The sequence below is a fragment of the Suricata suricatta genome, chromosome 4, assembly GCF_006229205.1.
Source record: "Suricata suricatta isolate VVHF042 chromosome 4, meerkat_22Aug2017_6uvM2_HiC, whole genome shotgun sequence".
Lineage (NCBI taxonomy): Eukaryota > Metazoa > Chordata > Mammalia > Carnivora > Herpestidae > Suricata > Suricata suricatta.
The window spans coordinates 17,811,940-17,830,907 of record NC_043703.1 but is presented as its reverse complement, the minus strand read 5'-3'; the positions used below and the strand labels follow the sequence as shown (position 1 = coordinate 17,830,907).

General features: G+C 37.5%; 1 protein-coding gene across 1 annotated transcript in view; it reads left to right on the top strand.

Annotated features, from left to right (window-relative positions):
• Positions 1–18,968, top strand: part of GPC5 (glypican 5) — a 1,348,699-nt gene that overhangs the window by 211,681 nt on the left and 1,118,050 nt on the right. The window lies entirely within an intron of this gene.

Here is an 18,968-nt window from a genome sequence, read left to right as displayed (position 1 = left end):
GGGGGGAAAAGAGGTGGTGGTGATGGTGGAGGGCACTTAAGGGGAAGAGCACTGGGTGTTGTATGGAAAACAATTTGACAATAAAATATTATGGAGAAAAAAAAAAGAATTTGAGTTGGATATTTTCCAGGGAAGATTCACTTTACTTTTAATATTATTTATTTATTTTGAGGAGAGAGAGAGTGAGCAAGCGTGTGCATGCAGGAGAGGGGCAGAGAGAGAGAGAGAGAGAGAGAGAGAGAGAGAGAGAGAGAGAATCATAAGCAGGCTCTGCACTGTTAGCCCTGATGCAGGGCTGGTCTCATGAACTGTCAGATCATGACCTGAGGTGAAATCCAGAGTTGGTCACTTAACCAACTGAGCCAACTGGGCACTCCAGGATTCACTTTTTTTTAAAAAAATTGATGTTTATTTTTTTTGAGAAAGAAAGAGTGTTAGCAGGGGAGGGGCAGAGATAGAGAGTGGGAGACATAGAATCTGAAGTAGGCTTCTGGTTCTGAGCTGTCAGCACAGAGCCCCACGTGGGGCTTGAACCCATGAATCTTGAGATCATGACCTGAGCTGAAGTTGGATGCTTAACCAACTGATCCACCCAGGCACCTCCAGGATTCACTTTTTAAATTGAATGTTGGGGGATTCCTGGCACACACAGTGAAAATCACCATCACCTTTCTATAGGGCAACGTGATATGTGTCTATAATTTTTAAAATTTTCGTGTATGTTGACCCAAAAATTTTACCTTGGAGAACATTAGGCATGAGCTTGAAGATACTTGTATGAAGATGCTCATTAAAGGGATTTTTGCAAGTAAAAAAATATTGGAAAATTTACAAATATTTTTAAATAAGAGACTGGTTAAGGAAGTAATACAATATCTATAGTAGTGGAATAACACTTAGGTAATATTTATTGTTTATTATTTATTATTATTTTTATTTTTATAGAAAGATATTTATAATATATCAGCCATGAGACTCAATCTTGGGCAGAGTATATTTATACAATATGAACTATTAAAATATTTATATCAGGAAAAATTTATTTTATTTTTTAAAGTTTTTAAAAATGTTTTATTTATTTTTTAAGAGAGAGAGACAGCATGAGCAGGGCAGGGTCAGAGAGAGAGGAAGACACAGAATCCGGAGACAGGCTCTAGACTCTGAGCTAACTGTCAGCACAGAGCCCGATGTGGGGCTCGAACCCATGAACCGTGAGATCATGACCTGAGCTGAAACCGGACGCTTAACCAACTGAGGTACCCCGGTGCCCCAGGAAAAATATATTTTAGATTGACAGTGTGTCTCTGTTTAGTTAAACTATGAGTATTTTAACATACTCATTTATTTATATTTTTCTGACTTTTATATCGTGGAATACTGTTTGGAAGTACTGGTGCAAATTATACTTCATATAATGAACTTAGTGCAGTTTTCTGGCTCTTTGCATTTTTAGGTTGATTTTTATTTTATTTATTTTTTATTGCTTATTGTCTGCTTTTATCCTAATATTAAGGCTTAAACCCAGTTGCAGATGAGCCTGTTTTTGACATTCCTTCTCCTCCTATCTAGTCATCCAGAGGGAATCAACAGCTTCCCTTATTAATGGTCTCAAAGCAGGTGTTTACAGACCTCTCATTGTATCTGGCACACAGTATTGCAGTGATTTCCTTATATATTTCTCTCCTACTGTGGAATTGAAATCCATATGGTGGCGCTAAATATGTCTGTTGAAATTTGTTTGCTGCAAGGTACTTAATTCATACTTATTCAGAGACTGGCAGGCTGAATGAATGGCCTTCTCCATGTATCAGGTGCAAATGAGAATGTGATACAAGAATAAGCTAATTTCAGACTTGGTGTTATTGAAGTTTGAAGCCATTTTTTTTTTCATTTTAAAATCACCATAAAATTAATTAACTTAAAAATACTTCTGAGAATTTTAAACAAGATAGCATATATAGTAATTGATATTTCCTAGGCCGATTCTTAGAAAACATACATAAACACCTTCTAAAATTCATGAACAATTTTGATCCTTCAATTTAGAGCACTCTGGAAATATATGGAACTATGTGCAAGTAATGATCAGTGAAAGGGTATGTATAATATTTGTTTGAAATGTATTTTCAATTCATTGTATCCCTTTTATAACAAAAATGAGTTGAATGACTATATAATGAAAGGCACATATCCCAAAGGACATTTCAAGTTTTGAGAAATATCAAAACTAAATATTTTGTACTAGGTAAATTTCTTAATGTGTACTTTGCTAATAGAGTACAAAGTATTTATTGGTTTTCAGCGACATCACTAAATAGGATACAAAATTTTGATGAGCGTGTCATTAAGGATGAGACCCCAAATAACAATAAATAGATATTCCAGTATGTTTGACTTTAGAAAAGAAAACCTTTGGCTCAAAAACAGTATGCCTTGGTTTCACTTGGTAAAGTCAATGATTGAAAAAAAAAAGATATATATATATGTATATATATACACACACACATGCATACACACACATTTTTAATCCAAGAAGAAAAATACTTTAAAGACATGTCAATTGAAAAGGCAAAAGCATTGAAGTAAAAAAATAAAAGCGAATACTAAAAACTACTTTACAAATTAAAAAAAAATTAAATACTTGGCAGGTTAAATGGATGAAAAATGAGGAATGTGCAGTGAAAAACAAATATAAAACATTCCAGTTGATAAAATGGAAAACTTAAATGAAGTCTTATGGTTTGTTTTCCAAAGAATTTATGTTCAGTGTAAGTTCTGAAATATTACAAACATATTCCACATAGATTTTAGGTGCATGTTAAGTTTATCAAAGAAACACTGGTAAAAACCCAGTATTTGGAAAACTTTAGGTTTTAGCAAATATTGTAAATATCACAATTGGTTGGTATTAAAAGTCATGATGAATGCAGAATAAAGAGAAAATCCATTTCATAAATATTTCATTTGATTAAAAATACCAGGTTTGCATGTTCTAAATAATCTGAGAAAAACACTTAGAAAAAAGGGGGGGCGGGCAACAGTTTAACAGTAATCTGCTGTATCTTTAGCTGCCATTAAAAACAAAAGGGAGGGGGACAACAAGCAAAAGCAACCCAAACCAGAAAACGTCAGGACCGGTCCTAAGTAGCCCTGCGACGTTGCCGCGCTCACATTGCAAGAGAAACAAACTGTACACATTTATAAACAACCTCTCCGCCAGCTAACGCACAGCACTTCTGCACACCAAAGTCTCTTTCCGCTTGCCGCCGAACGGGGCCGGGTCCCTTGCTTTTCGGAAGCCGGACCGCGTCTGCCAATTAAGAAAATTGCAGTTTTTAAAGCGTAGCCTGCAGGGTGGAGACCCCACATGTAAAGACCCCGTGTGACAGAAAGAAAACTGCCATCAGGATTCTGTTGAAAGTTTTAGTGTTGTCGGCAAAGCAAGCGAGAAGGCCATTGACTGGTAATAAGTTTAAAAAACAAAAAAAAAGAGGGCCTAAGAGAGTAGTTTTGTCTTAAAAATGTCTGGTTATTCCAGAACGTGAAAGGAGATAGTAAAAGCTAAACTCGATGGTGTGTAGTAAGTTGTAGAAGGTTTGGGGGAAGTGAATTTTATTTGCATTGGTTTATGGGTTTGAAAAGAAACAAATGTGTGAGAATGTGACCATATTGGATCAGTTTTGATGGGTGTACTCCTAAGAGGGGGAAGAGACTGAAGATCTTTCACTGTAAAATGTTTCTTGTTCGGATGAGGCCAGGCTTTAAGCCCTGTGTCATGGCGGATTTCTAATGGTGATCAATTCAAGTAAACGTTGGCTATTATGTGAACCAAAAAAAAAAAAAAAAAAAGAAAAGAAAACCTTTTAAAATTCCCATCAGCTCAAGATAAAATTCAAAAAATATATAGAGTTAATTGCCGGATTGAGAAAACTGCTATTTTGTCTGGAGAGGATATTGTCTGGCATTCAACTCCCAGAGGAACCTCTGTTTTGAGGTCAAAGAAATGATGGAGCCTCTGAACTGCAGAGCATGGCGGCAAATTATTTCCTAGTTCCCCTAATACATGCAAATCATCGCAGAGGCGATCTCCGTATACCTGAACATCCTTTTAGAGATCGTCTTGTCAGCTGAGAAATGCGTTCCATAGAGTCAGTCTCTGTGCATTATTCTGCCCCTTCAAAATTCCCTGTGCTTTGTTTCTTCTCACGATGCTTACTAACCAGTTTGAAAGGCAGTGCAGTCTTTTATATTCTTTTTCCAGGAATAGCAATAATAGGGCCAACGTGCAGTAATTAGGACACTTAAATTGATGGCCGCATTTAAATGTCCTATTATCTTGTTAGCTGTGTATGCTGTCTGGAGATGCGCATGTGATTTTTTGGAATAGCCCTGTTGGCATCATGCATGAGTATCACCTAAAGGTAAATGGCAAGCAACAATTTACCAAAAAATATTATTGAAGAATATAATCAACCATGGGATGGAAACAAAGATTACTGAGGTGCAGATTTGCTAGTAAGGGTAGGTATATAATATAGTCCATAGCCTGATTTTGCCTAGCTGCCGTAAAATATACTAGGAAAACTATGTGTTAGATGGGAATGATATTTTATTCAAAGATGTTATTTTAAAGATGATAAATGTTTGGGAAATATATTTATAAACAGCAAAAATATATAGCGCAGAGAAGCTCTGTATATAAAATCATGTCAGTTGTTTGGTAAAGATCTTGATGAAGTCTCAAAACCTCATTACAACGTCCATGACTCTTTTACCCATGACTGATCCCTGCTTGGTCCAAAGCAAATTGGACCTTTCCCTTTGTGGGTAAGTATTAATTTCTGGATGATCTCCGAAAGTCACAGTCTTTGTCTTTCCTGCCATACCTCTGTAGTGTGTTTATATACTGAATAGATATTTTTGAGTACCTATAATATTCTAGGAATAGAGCTAGGTACTGGCGATACAAAGCTAAATAAGGAGGGCTGGAAAATATAGTTTCGCATGAAAGAACTCAAGATTTGTAGTGGAGACCTGGCAACAAATCCAGGCTCTACTTCTTACAGAATGTGGGTCATGGGAAAGTGGCTTAATTTGTGTCTTGCAGTTTCTACACTAGAAAATGGGGAGAAAGCGTTAGATGCCTCACAAGATTAGAATGAAGAATAAGTGTAAGAATTTGTATATATGTATATACACATTATGTATAAAATATGTGTGTACATGTATGTATGTATATATAAACACATTATGTGTATGCATGTGTATGTATATGCCAAATATTTATACAATCTCCTATATGTAATGCTCCCATACTCTTTACCACAGATATTGGGAAACCACTGAATATTTTAAGCAAGGCTGCCTTAGTTTTAGATTTGCATTTTTGAAAGTTCTCCCTCACGGGAGAATGAAGGTAAATGAAAGAAGTGAGGTTGGAAGTAGGGAGACAGGCTAGTTGGCTGATGTAATTGATAAGAGAAAATAGGCTTCTACTAGGAGCATAGCTAGAATGAGACGTCAGCTCCTCTAAATGGAGACAGATGAGGAGTGCAAGGAAGGTGGGAGGAGTCTAGAAGGATATTCAAAACGTTTTGGGAAACTGGATTCATACTGATAAGTGTTAACCTGACAGAAAAGGATTAGCCCAGTGGATCCCAACCCAGGGTGATTTTTCCTCTTAAGGGTCACCTAGGAATGGGTGAGGAATTCTATTGGTAGTATTAACCTGACAGAAAAGGGTTAGCCCAGTGGATCCCAACTGGGGGTGATTTTGCCTCTCAAGGGTCACTTGGCAATGGCTGGAAATATTTTGGGTTGTTCTCTGGAGATGTGTTGATTGTCACAACTTGGAGTGGGTGGGGACTTCTATTGGTGTCTGTTGGGTAGAGGCCAACTTTAGTGCTCAACACTGCCAACAGCTTTAACAACAAAGAACATCCCACTGATATCACTGAGGTCGAGAAACCTGATAGCTTAGGGGGGAAAAGCAGGATTTAGACACCTTGGTAGAGAAAGGAGATGTGAGAGGCAGGTTTGGAAATTTTGAATTTGAAGTGCCTTTAAACATGGTGATCATTGTGCTTAAGTTACATTGCATCACTAATCAGGTAGTGAGGTGATGGGGTGAAGTTGAAAAATTGGTTGCAGCCACAAATCACAGGGGACAGAGTATGTATAAACAGTATAGAAAGATTCAGTTAGGTATATCTGCAGACATTATGGTTATATGTGAACATTATGTACATACACATATATATATAATGTTTATATAAAAAATGAATAACAATGAGGACTATGGCTTCTCTGGGTGTTTTCAAATAAGTTATTTAGCGGTTTTATGGAACTGAGGAATGCACTATGTTTTATGTCCTAAGAAACATCATAGAGTATGTATTGTCTTCACAAATTTTCTCTTTATAAAATATTTCAGAGATTTAAATGGTCACTATACATTTAAGTTTATGATGGGCTGGAGCAGAGAAAGCAAATTGGAAGAGGGAGGATTTGAAAGCAAAGCTTGTTTTGGTCCTCACTCATCACAAGGTTGTACCACCTCATTTTACTTAAATTCTTCCTAACGGGTGGACATCATGCAGATGATACAATATTGATAAATTTCAGCTGAATTCTAATATAAATAGAAACAACATTGGTGTGATGATCTTATCTATAGCATATTTCTTGTTTTCAAATTGCTTTGTTTTATATTTCTGGAACATTTTGGGGCTGGCAGTTCAGTCTGTTCTTCCCATGGATCTGTTAGTTCCCAAGATTTAATTAATAAGGCCAACTAATTCAGATAATTGATTCCATAGTTGGAAATTTTGAGCCAATTATCCACCCAAATTGACCTTTCTGTTGCAATACTATTTAAATTGCTATCCTCAGCTTCTGTTTAATTATTGTATCTGAATAATGTTTAATGAGTTCCCATGTTTAATTAAACTAATGTAAATGCGCCTAAGTAATGTCTATCATTATCAGCTAAGCAACTGAAGCTCTGGGGGTCTGACCTCGGCCTGATTCTCCAGGCTCATTTTGCACGATGGGTCCTTCTTGTATATTATGTGCTAGCCCCCGGCATTCTCTTAGTTCCCATAATGCACAAAGTAGTTTCATATCTCCCTGACTTCTGCTCTGGTCTTTAGGTATCAGCCTATGACAGTAACTGAAGAACAATTTCTTTTCTGGTTTTCCAGAATACTCTTCTCATGTCATTGCACAATTTCCTTTATACCAGGTACTGCATTTGTTGTTGTTGGTGGTGGTGGTGGTGGTGTTTTTATTTTGTGATATGTCTTTATTGGATTTTATGTCACAAGCTGTAAGTACTTGTAACTCACCATTGTGTACTCTACAGCATTTGTTGGATACAAGGAAATGAACAAGAATGAATGAATGAATGAATGACTCAAGTCAACCACAAAAATTAAATGATAGGCTTTTAATTCCCAGTATTTTATGTATATGGGTTTCTAAAGTTATGACCTTAGCACAGTGACTGAAAAATCCAAATGTAAATAAAAATCAGAAGGTAAAGAAGCAAGACATGGGTGAAATGATAGCCACAAGCCAGTAGGGAGCTTGGAGAGGACTTCAGGACAGTTGTGAAGTGGATAACCCATGCCACTGGCATTCAGATGCAATCTTGTTAACACTCTGGGTGCCAATGAATAATAAATGAAGCTTGTGCATCTAGCATGTTAGTTCTCAGTAGCTGGGGGCAGCGGCAGCCTGGGAACACAACCTCAGGCAGATGGTTGGTTTACGGTCACACAGTAGAGCTCCGCCTAATTCCCACCAAGCCAAAAACCCAAATGTGCCTTTGCATATTTCCAAGAATAGAGATTCAGTGAGGCTCTTTCTAACATGTGCCCTTCATTTAAATAGTGTTATGTTAAAATATGAATATAGAACAAGTCTCAGAGTAGTCTGGTTCAAAGAATCTCAATAGAAATTTGTATTTAAGATCCAACATAAAGATTCATTCAGCACCTAAGAAATACTTGTCAAAGAGTTAGGTAGGACTATGTGTAGGCAGCATCTGATATGGCCACCATGGTCCCTGCCTCCTGGATTCACAGCCTTGTGTAAGGCTCTCTACTTGAGTGTAGGCTGGACTTTTTTTTTTTTTTAATCTTAAGTTGGCTTCACACCCTGTGTGGGGCCTGAACTCATGACACTGAGATCAAGACCTGAGATGAGATCAAGAGTCAGATACTTAACTGACTGACCCACCCAGGCACCCCAAGTGTAGGCTAGACTTCCTGACTTAGTTCTAATAAAAACAAGTATGATAGAAAAGATCAACGGCCACTTTAGAGATTAGGTTATAAAATGACTGCGGCTTCAGTCTTGGGTACTCTTTCTTCTTGTCTCTCACATCACTTCCTCTCTGGAGAGCCAGCTTCCATGTTGTGACTGGCAATAGATGAAGACTACCCAGTCAGTACAAGCAAAGATGGCTTACTCAGAGCTGGCTATCGCAAGAGAGCCTGTCACTACTGCTTAAATACGACAGAGACTCAAAGCAGGCACAGGTGTGGGCAACTTGACAGAGAGTAAAAAAGGGCAGGCTTCAGATATGCACTTTTGGGGGGCTGTTATGGGGGAGCCAAAGGTGGACCAGCAAACATTCTACTCGTTAGGGGAACATAGTTTGCTTTCTCTGGTTGGTCTTAAATTGAATGCAGGGGGCAAAACATAGGGAAACTAACAGTCCTGACCCTTTGTGTCCAGTTGCTACAGAACTCGTGGTTTTCCCTCCTGGGCAGATTGCTGCAGAGGTTACAATCTGGCTTTCTGGACTGGTTACTGCAGGTTGTGGGTCAGAGTTATGTTTCTATGGATGGTCTCATCATTGTCCATTTGTGTATTCCACCTCTTGTGAGGCAGTCTGTGGAGAGGCCCACATAAGTGAGACTGGATGCAGATTTTCAGGGGCCCACCATGACCTTTGTGGTCTGACCTTGGAAGCAGATATTCGTGCGGTGGAGCTTTGAGATGACTGCAATCCTGAAAGGCCCCTAGACTGCAGCCTCTGGGAGACCCACAGCTGAGACAACCTAGCCAAGACGCTGTCTCACTCCTGACTAGAAAATGTTTTGTAGTAATAAATGTTTATTGTGTCAGGCAATAAATTATGGGACATTTTGTTATGCAGCAATAATTAACTAATACACAAGGGAAGGATATGGTATTTGGTCAGTCAGATTGCCAAGAAATTTAGCTCAGAAAGTTCAAGTGGTTTTATCTGGGAGGCACGGGCAATTGCAATATTTCTCAGAAGGCCCCATTTCGCTCTAACAATATAAAAACTAAGAAAGAGTTAAGTCATTATTCTTTATACCTTTTCTTCCCCTTCTACATTCTATGTTGTTTAATGACAACATCATCTACCTTGCCCAATAGCAAAAAAACCAACTTGAGTTATCCTTGATTCTTTAAACAGTCTTTATGGAGTCTCTACTGTGTACAAGGTCTTGTTCTGTCACTTAGAATACAACAGGGAGCTCACATTCCAATGAGAAAAAGAGAGTAATTCTTGTGTGGGGAGTTAGGACAAATTTTGTATCATCACACAGTATTGCTTATAGAATATGTTTTGTTGACACACCCTATAAGCCAAACATGGGTCCCTCACTTCCTCTGTCACCCAGTGGGGACAACTTCTGGACATGAAATTGGTCTGTGTCCCAGGGAAGAGGCGTCCCTCTCTGCTTCTTTTCCTTCTTACTGTGAGAGCCTGTGAACAAGTGTTTGCTACTGGAGGGACTACTTGAGTGCCCAGATCATCTGGGCAGTAGTTTAGAGCTGTTGTCTAGGAACTCCAGCTACATAATCCATGGAAACCTGTGGAGGCTTTAGGCACTCATTCTGGGCCTGGGGGACCGGAGTTCAGAGGCCCCCCAGTCAGGATTAGGGAGCTCTCCAACTCTTGGTGATAGAGCTCCTGGAATCACTTTCTGACATTTCTGCTTATTGCAGTGCCTTGGTAAATCAGCCATTTATGCAAAACAAAGAAAAAAAAGCGCCTGTACAAGGCTAGAGACTGCAGGGTTGAGTGCAGGTTCTTATTTTAAATAAACCTGCTGGAGAAAGCCTCACTGAGAAGGTGACATTTGTGCAGCTTAAAGAGGGAGTCGACCATAAGGACACCTGGAGGAGAGGATTTCTATAGAGAAAACAGCTAGGAGCAAGGCTGTCAGTGAAGCACACACTTGAGATGCTTAAAGAATGGTAAAGACTCCAGCACATCATGGAGGATAAGAGACAGGGAGACTAAAGAGACAGGAAGTAAGGAAAGTAATGAAAGGTCAGATCATACAGGTCCTTGTGGGACATTTTATGAACCTATTTTTTTTTTGGAGTGAAGTGGGAGCAGAAGTTTGTCAGTGATATAGTGACAGTCTTATGTTTTAGACATTTCATTGCACTTTTGTATTGAGTACTGTCTAGACATGTCTGAAGTTCAGGAAAGACTTCTAGACTAGAGATATGCAGGTAGGAGCCATTGGCTCACATACAGTATTTCACACCAGGAGACTGGATGACATCACCAAAAAGTGAGTGTGGCCAGAGAGAAGAGGACAGGCGCCTGGGCCTTCTAAAGTTAGAAGAAAGGAAGAGGGGAAGCAGCAAAAGTGCCTGAGAAGAAATGAACCATGAGGCAGGAGAAAAATCCAAGAAAGTGCAGCATAATAGAAAATGTCTCAGGGAGGTGGGGATGCACAACTGTCAAACGCTGCTGTTAGGACACCTGTTATGGGGACTGAGATTCACCAACGGCTGTGGCAGCCACACGGAGGTCCCCAGTCACATTTACAGTAGTAAATCTTGGTGGAGTAGTGGAGGCCAAAGCCTGACAGAGGTGAGTGTTACAGAGACATAGAAAAGAGAATTGAAGACAATGATAATGCATAAATCTTGAGTAATTTTGATTTAAGAGCATGATCGTGGTAGCAACAATTTAGGGTTGCAGAACATTGGAGCCGTCACTGGCAGCAAATATAGGGGTATGAAAAGACTTTCAAAATATCTGTCTGAGGAACGATTCTTTTGCATACCCTGAAGATGGCTGGATTATCAAGCCTTGTCCCCTATCCTTTTTTTTTTTTTTAATCTGTTAGCATTATCTTTCTTCATGTCTACTGTAGTCATCCTGGGGGTTTCTATCTGGTTCTGGATTGTCTCAACTGACCCAGACCTAGCACCTCACTCTTCATTATTACCATGTCCCCAGCCCACTATCGCTGTGCCATTTTTGTGTTTCATTGCTCTTTCCAGGACTCCCTCTCTACAACATACCATTTGTGGTGTCATTACTCTAGCTAGTTTCAGTCTTAAACGGCTTCCCTAGGACAGCTTGGCTATGGCTGTAAGCGTGCTGGAGCTTTAGCAACGCAGAGGGAAACATGGGAACACCGGACTGTGTGTATTTAGATACTGCTCACCTGCAAGATGGGGCTACTGGTTTAAGAGGTACCGTGTCTCTGATGTCCTGGAGAGCGTCGCTCTGAATCAGGACCTTCCAGTAATCAAAAGCCTGAATTTGTAGGTAAGAATACTGAAAACTTACCACTGGTTCTCCCTAGTGTAGTTCAGCTTGGTATACTGAATATTTGGGTTAGGGCCACAGATGATTTTATTTTGTTTTTTAAATTTTTTATATGTATTTTTTAACATTTATTTTTTTTTGAGAAAGAGAGAGACAGAGCATGAGTAGCAGAGGGGCAGAAAAAGAGAGACACAGAATCCAAAGCAGGCTCCAGGCTCTGAGCTGTCAGCATAGATCCTGATGCAGGGCTCAAAGCTACAAACTATGGGATCATGACCCGAGCCGAAGTTGGATGCTTAACCAGTTGACTGAGCCACCCAGGTGCCACAAGGGCCACATATTAAAGACCCACATTTTGGGGACCTTAAGATTCCTAAAATTCTGCCAGATTCGGTTCTTGCTGTTTCACTTTTTACCTACAGGTGGAAGGTTTCCAGGCCAAGCATTATCTGATGTTGTTACCCATTCCAGCCATGCACCAATATGTGGTCATCTATCTCATGGATAGACCTATATATTTTCTCTACAAATACATGTGTATACAATGGAGTACTACATGGCAATGAGAAAGAATGAAATATGGCCATTTGTAGCAAGATGGATGGACCTTGAGGGTGTCATGCTAAGCGAAATAAGTCAGGCAGAGAAGGACAGATACCATATGTTTGCACTCATACGTCTAAAGGAAAACAGGAGAGACCTAATGGAGGACCATGGGGAGGGGAAGAGGGAAAGAGAGTTGGGGAGAGAGAGGGATGCAAAACTTGAGAGACTATTGAATGCTGAAAATGAACTGAGCGTTGAAGGGGAAGGGGGAGGGGGGAAAAGAGGTGGTGGTGATGGAGGAGGGCTCTTGTGGGGAAGAGCACTGGGTGTTGTATGGAAACCAATTTGACAATAAACTATTAAAAAAACCCAAAAAACAAATACATGTGTATATTATGCTCCTATTTTTCACATTTGTTTTCTTTCTCCTGATTTTGAAACTGATTTTATTTTGTTCTAAATAATGTAAAATCATCAAATCTGTTGACACCAGGATATTGCTGTTGCAATAACAGCATTAACTATTACTGATGCCAGGTAGACTCGGTGCACTCACCGTGAACCAGGAGCTTATTGTACAGTGTGATGAAAAATATATTTTATTTTTTGTGAAGGATCTAATGCCTCTGATCAGAGGTGACTTAAAGCACTAACGTCACACCTTATTAAACAGTGTTCCACAATATAGCATAACTATGGCTCTTTATAAGTTGGGTGACATTTTAAAACATTATAGCACACCTTGGCCAGGTCAGTCATTCTAGGAAAGATCAGATGTCTGTAGTCAGAATGCTGGTTGCTCAGCTCCTGTTTCAGCCAGGGATAAATTACTCAGAAGCTTCCTGAATCATGCCATTGACCTTTGTGAGGGGTCTGTGTGGTTATTCTATTTATTATTCTTTCGTTAAATCCATATACAGCAAAATCTTGTTTTGTGAGCATAATCTATTCCAGAAATATGCTCGTAATCCAAAACACTTGCATATTAAAGTGAATTTCAAGAACCATTGTCTCACTTGTGATCCTGTGACATGTGGCATCCAGTACTACTGCTATTGCAAGATATCCTCATCTATCAAGTTAAAATGTATTAGAAATGTTTGCTCGTCTTGCAGAACAAGTTACTCACAATTCAAGGTTTTATCGTATTTATTTATTGTGACTATTTAAAAATTACTTAGTACTAATCTTAGTATTGTACCATAATTACATTTTCTTTCATCTACAACTTTTTATCTGGAGTTAATATTTGCTTTGTTCTTCACCTTGCTTAATTTTCCTAGAACCCATGATTAAGCATTCTCATGTCTGCCACAGGAATGTGGAAGGATTCCCTTAGGTTTCATGCTACACATGTTACCTCCATGACTACCTATTTAAAATGTTTTATTTTTGTTTTGAGTTTCCTTGCCACTCTCCAAGATAAAGGCATTATCCAGTTTTCCTTTTCTAAATTGTAAGTGATCGTGTGTTTCTAAATTTATACCTTGTCTCTAAACAGATTCGCTTATTTTATATATACATGATTGGCATCACTGAGCATTTCATGTAAGTTTTTGCAAAAATCAGGGCCTCACTTGCCACGTTCTACATTGAGGTTAGTATCTGTATTTTGCTTAGATTTTATGATGACTGAGACCTACACTCTGGTGTCTTTCATTTTTTCAACGTTGTTGCAACTTTACGTTACCGAGCTATCGAGAGATGATACTAAACGAGCATATTAACCACACACTTGGCTTATCATCCTTCACCTGTGGATCTTTTAAGATACCAATCACATGGTTTCTGTGATTGATGCACACTTTCCGAAACGGAGCCGCAAGGTCCTCAGTTCATTCTCATATTATGCATGTAGTTAATTGGTATTTTGATTGAACCAGCAGAAGTACAAAAATGCCTATGAATCAAAGGAAATTATTCTCATTAGATATGAAACAAAGAAAGCAGTGGTTTCAAGAACAAATATTATTAAAAAATATTCTCATTAAAAGAAATTGCTCTCTCTGGTATAATAAAATTTTTCTAAAGAGAAGCATCTGGCAGAATCATATAACTTGCTGTAGCATAACATTTGGGATGAATTAAACTGCTTCATGTCACAAAATGCTTTCAAGGCTTCTCAGTATTTTTTCTTCATTTCAACTTATCTATGTCTTGCAGTTCTCCAATTAGGTCATTTTTTAGTTTGTATTTCTTACCGGCATCGCATTATGAATGTTGTAGAGAAGTTACAGTCCCTTGGAGGTCAGAAACGTTCCCAAATGGCATTAGTTCAAGCTTGTGTGGGGAAAGTGCAAGTTCTTCTCTGCTGGCTTCACCTGGACCTGTTTTCTATAAAAAGAGGTGGGAAGGCTGAACTACAAATACGAATACAAATGAGCTGGAGAAGTGGACACTGAGAACAAGACAGTGATTTCAGCCCAGGGGTTCACTTGCCACCTGTGTTTCAACCTGATCTCACCCAGCATTTGAGCACCATTGAGTTAATTCCTAGAAGAAACATTAGACTTAGGCTTGTCAATGGGTCTTAAAATTGGAAGGAATTTTAGAGGTCATTTCTTCCTCTAGATTCTTCACCATCCAGATCCATTGTTTAAATGACTCCTGTTATGGAGCACTGGCCATTTTTCAAGGAAACCCATTCCATTTTCTGAAAGCTTTTATTAAATATGGGCCTTCTGTTTCAATATTTTCTTTCCAGACCTAGAAAATTCTTTGAACTCAACTTCTTATAAGGGCGTTTAAGTTTCTGAAGGCAATTTCCACATGTCCCTTAAATATTTTTCCAGTGATACATGCATAGCATCGTAAAAGACCTTGAATGAGGGGTGGTGAAAGGATGACATCATTATCTCTCAGGAGACTGTGTTGGAATGAATAGAAATAGTATGAGTTTTATTCTAATATTTTTTCAAATTTTTATTTAAATTCGGTTAGTTAACATATAGTGTAATATTGGTTTCAGGAGTCGAATTTAGTGATTCATCACCTACATACAACACCCAGTGCTCATCACAGCAAGTACCCTCCTTAATAGCCATGGTCTATCCAGCCCATCCCCCACTCACTTTGCTCCATCAACCCTGTTTGTTCTCAGTATTTAAGAGTCTCTCTCTTCTTTCCCTTTCCCATTTGTTCATCCGTTTTGTTTCTTAAATTCCACATATAAGTGAAATCATAATGGTATTTGTCTTTCTCTGACTTATTTTGCTTAACATAGTATACTGTAGTTCTGTCCACATCATTGCAAATGGCAAGATTTCATTATTTTTGATGGCTGAGTAATATTCCATTGTATTTGGAATATTATATGTTATATATAATATGTATATTTGTATATGAATATTATGTGTATGTATGTTAAGTGTAATATGTATATTTGTATATCCACTTCTTTATCCACTCATTAGTGGACATTTGGGCTCTATCAAATACTAGGGTTATACCTCCACTATTTTTACAAACTGTGGAACATGATTTTAAAATATCTTTAGGGGCGCCTGGGTGGCTTAGTCGGTTGAGCCTCCGGCTTCGGCTCAGGTCAGATCTCACGTTCATGGGTTCAGGCCCCGCGTCAGGCTCTGTGCTGACAGCTGGCTCAGAGCCTGGAGCCTGCTTCCGGTTCTGTGTCTCCCTCTCTCTCTGACCCTCCCCCTCTCATGCTCTGTCTCTCTCTGTATCAAAAATAAATAAAACATTAAAAAAAATTAAAATATCTTTAATTGTGGGTAGTATTTCTACTAATTAAGTTAGGAAACTTTTTAAAAGATTTTATACTAAAAGCACTTAAAATATCTGAGTAAAGTCAAACTTAGTAATTTTTAAAAAATAGACATAGGCTTAAGCATAATTAGAGGACAAGATTAACTACGGATGAATTGACATGTGACGTATGGACTGGTAGTATTGATGTGAACTGGGAACGTGTTAGACAAGCAGAATTTCAGACCTTAACCCAAACCTACTGATTCATACATTTATTTAGCAAGATCCTCAGGTTATTCATACATAAGCACTGGCATATATTAGAGACAAGTAATTGAAAGCCAGATAATAGAAAAGTAAAGAGTGTAATTGAGAAATTTCTTTAGAATGTGGGGACCAGGTAGCTGAGGAAGAGGTTCAGAATCCTTCTCTGTTGGAGGACCAGCAGCTGTAAATGGCTGGAGGTGAAAATTACCCAGTACAGTGAAGAGACTAACATAATATTAATGATGCCTTTTAGGGAACAGAAGGACATGAGGCTAAAGGCACTTGAAAATCAAGTACAGGTTTTATCTTTAATGTGGTAAGAAACACTGCATATACATGGGTTCTGGAGCTTGTGACAAGGTTGAAGGATTGCTTGAGAATTAAAAACTCACAATGCTGCATAAATTGCACCATACCAGAGAATAAACAAGTAAAAAAAAAAAAAACTTACATGAAGTAATTCCGGACGGGAAATTATAGACCCCTGGTCTAGAATGGGAGCATGAAGCCACCATTCCTCAATTCCTCTGTTCATTTTATTACCCACACTTTGAGACCACAAAAAAATGATCTTCTGCATGTATTGTACCTTTATGTATTGGTGAACCTATTTGTAGGAGGTGCATTCCCAGGACTGATATTTCTTGTTTAGAAGTGTTGGTGTTTGTTTGTTTGTTTATTTTGTTTTTGATGGTTGTTCTTACTTTGGTTTTCAAAAAGGATGAAGGGGTTCAGTTGTCGCTCGCAGCAGAAAAAGGTACCCTCTGGAAATACTGATAGTGGGAGATCACATTTCCTTAGTTTTTGTCAATCTAGTGCATTTCAAGTGATACATCATCATTTGTACTTTCTTAACTCAGGTTTTTTTCGGGATATTTAAATGCAGCCTTCTGTGAGTTCACTCTTCATCAACTTTGTCCATGTTGACTATTATTAACAGTTGGAAAATGTTCAATGAAATCCTTAGTATTGACCATTTTCTAATTTGACTCTGTAAACAGTGTTTCCTAATTTATTGATGTTAATTTATTGATATTCTATTAACACTCTTTATTAAGCAAATATACATTTCTTTTCTTTGACATTTTTGGATTTTCCATCTAGACGAAAAAGATCTCAATTTCTAAATGAATATATGGTGCCTTAAACTTACTTCAAAAATCTGTTTTATTGTTTTTATACTATTTAATTTTAACACCAAAAAATTATTATTGTTTTGATGTGGGGCAGATATCCAACCTTCTTATAAATGTGTAGCCAATTATATAGTACTTTTGAAATAGCTGCTAGATTTATCATTTATTGTATTCCCATATATGTCAGGACATATTTTCTGGGCCTTCTATTATTTTCCTGATTTATTGATCTCATCTAATGCTAATATCATGTATTTTGTATATTGTATTGTATTTTAATATTTAGTAAGGTTAGCTCCTTTCAGTGTCTGTCTTTTTTTTTTATCTTTTGGGGGCTACTCATAAACATTTAAAAAATATATATAATTTTAATTGAAGTTACATTTAATTTATATATTAGTTTTCAAATAATTGATGTTATGGCATTAAATATTCCCATGGTATGTTTTTCCACTTATTCAGACTCTGTTTTCTATCATGTAATAGGCATAGTTAAACATTTTTTCCCTATATCAACTTACTAACTTTATTCTAAATATCCTAGCATTTATCTAGGGAGGCAAGGGGGAAAACTGTATTTTCCCCATTTTCTGTTTCTAGATGGTTAGTGCTATATTCCAAGCATGTTAAGGATCTCCCTCTTCAACTTATCTCTAGCACGTTTGCAACTATTTCAGTTTTTTGGCCTGAACCTCTTGGGGTTTTTTAAAGTATAAAATCACATAATACTTTATCATTTCTTTTCCAATTCAGTTGACTAGATGAGTCAAAACAATTTTCTTTTTTTTTAAGTATTTTTATTTCTTTTTAAATTTTTTTTACTTTGTTGACTATTAGTTTCAAGCTTTGCAATGAAGCTTGTAACTTTATTTTTTTTAGAATATAACACTATTTTTTTAACATATGCAATTATTTTCCATCATTTACAATACAGTAGTTACAATGACACTCCAAATGGATAAGCTAAGTAAAAAATCAGAACCCCAACTTCTGTTTCATGTAATTAGACTTTACAGAAATTAGAAGGTTAAGTAACAACTAGTTAATCACCTAAATTCACAGCTATCTGAAGTGGCAATCATTATATAGCAGCTTATCTATGATACATTCAAGATAGCTGATACAATTTATTACTTGCCCATAAGCTAAAACACAGCCTGCTTAATACCTTTCCTTAAATTCCACCTCTATACTACAATATACTTGAGGTCCATGCAAAAAAGTAGCTACCTTTTATATAGGAAATGGATGATTAAGTCTTTGGTGTTGTAAAAGCAACTTCATTTAAACATAACCACTCCTACCACCAAAAAAAGAAGAGAAAAAAAAAAGTAATGAAAATAATAAGGGAAAAACCCAAGACACACTTCCTAGGGGGAAAAAAAACAACAAAAAACAAAAAAAACCCATCATGTAATCTCTGTCCTTGACAGAATGTATTAAATAAGCAAATACCACCAACAAGCAAAACAAGTACTACAATGTAAAAATATTAAAAAAAAAGAAAACCCTCTCACATGCATAAATGAAAGGTTGCACACAAAGAACTCAGATCTTTTCAAGCTTCAATAGTAAATATTCTGCTACTATGTATTAAATACTGCATGGTTTGCCCAAGCTAAGATGAAACCACATCATAAATCAATAAGCATTTTGCATTTTCTTTCATTATCTACTCAAAGTCATGCCTACTGCACCTCTAAACATTTCATTAAATCCAATTATACAGCAAACACTCCCAAAATAAACTT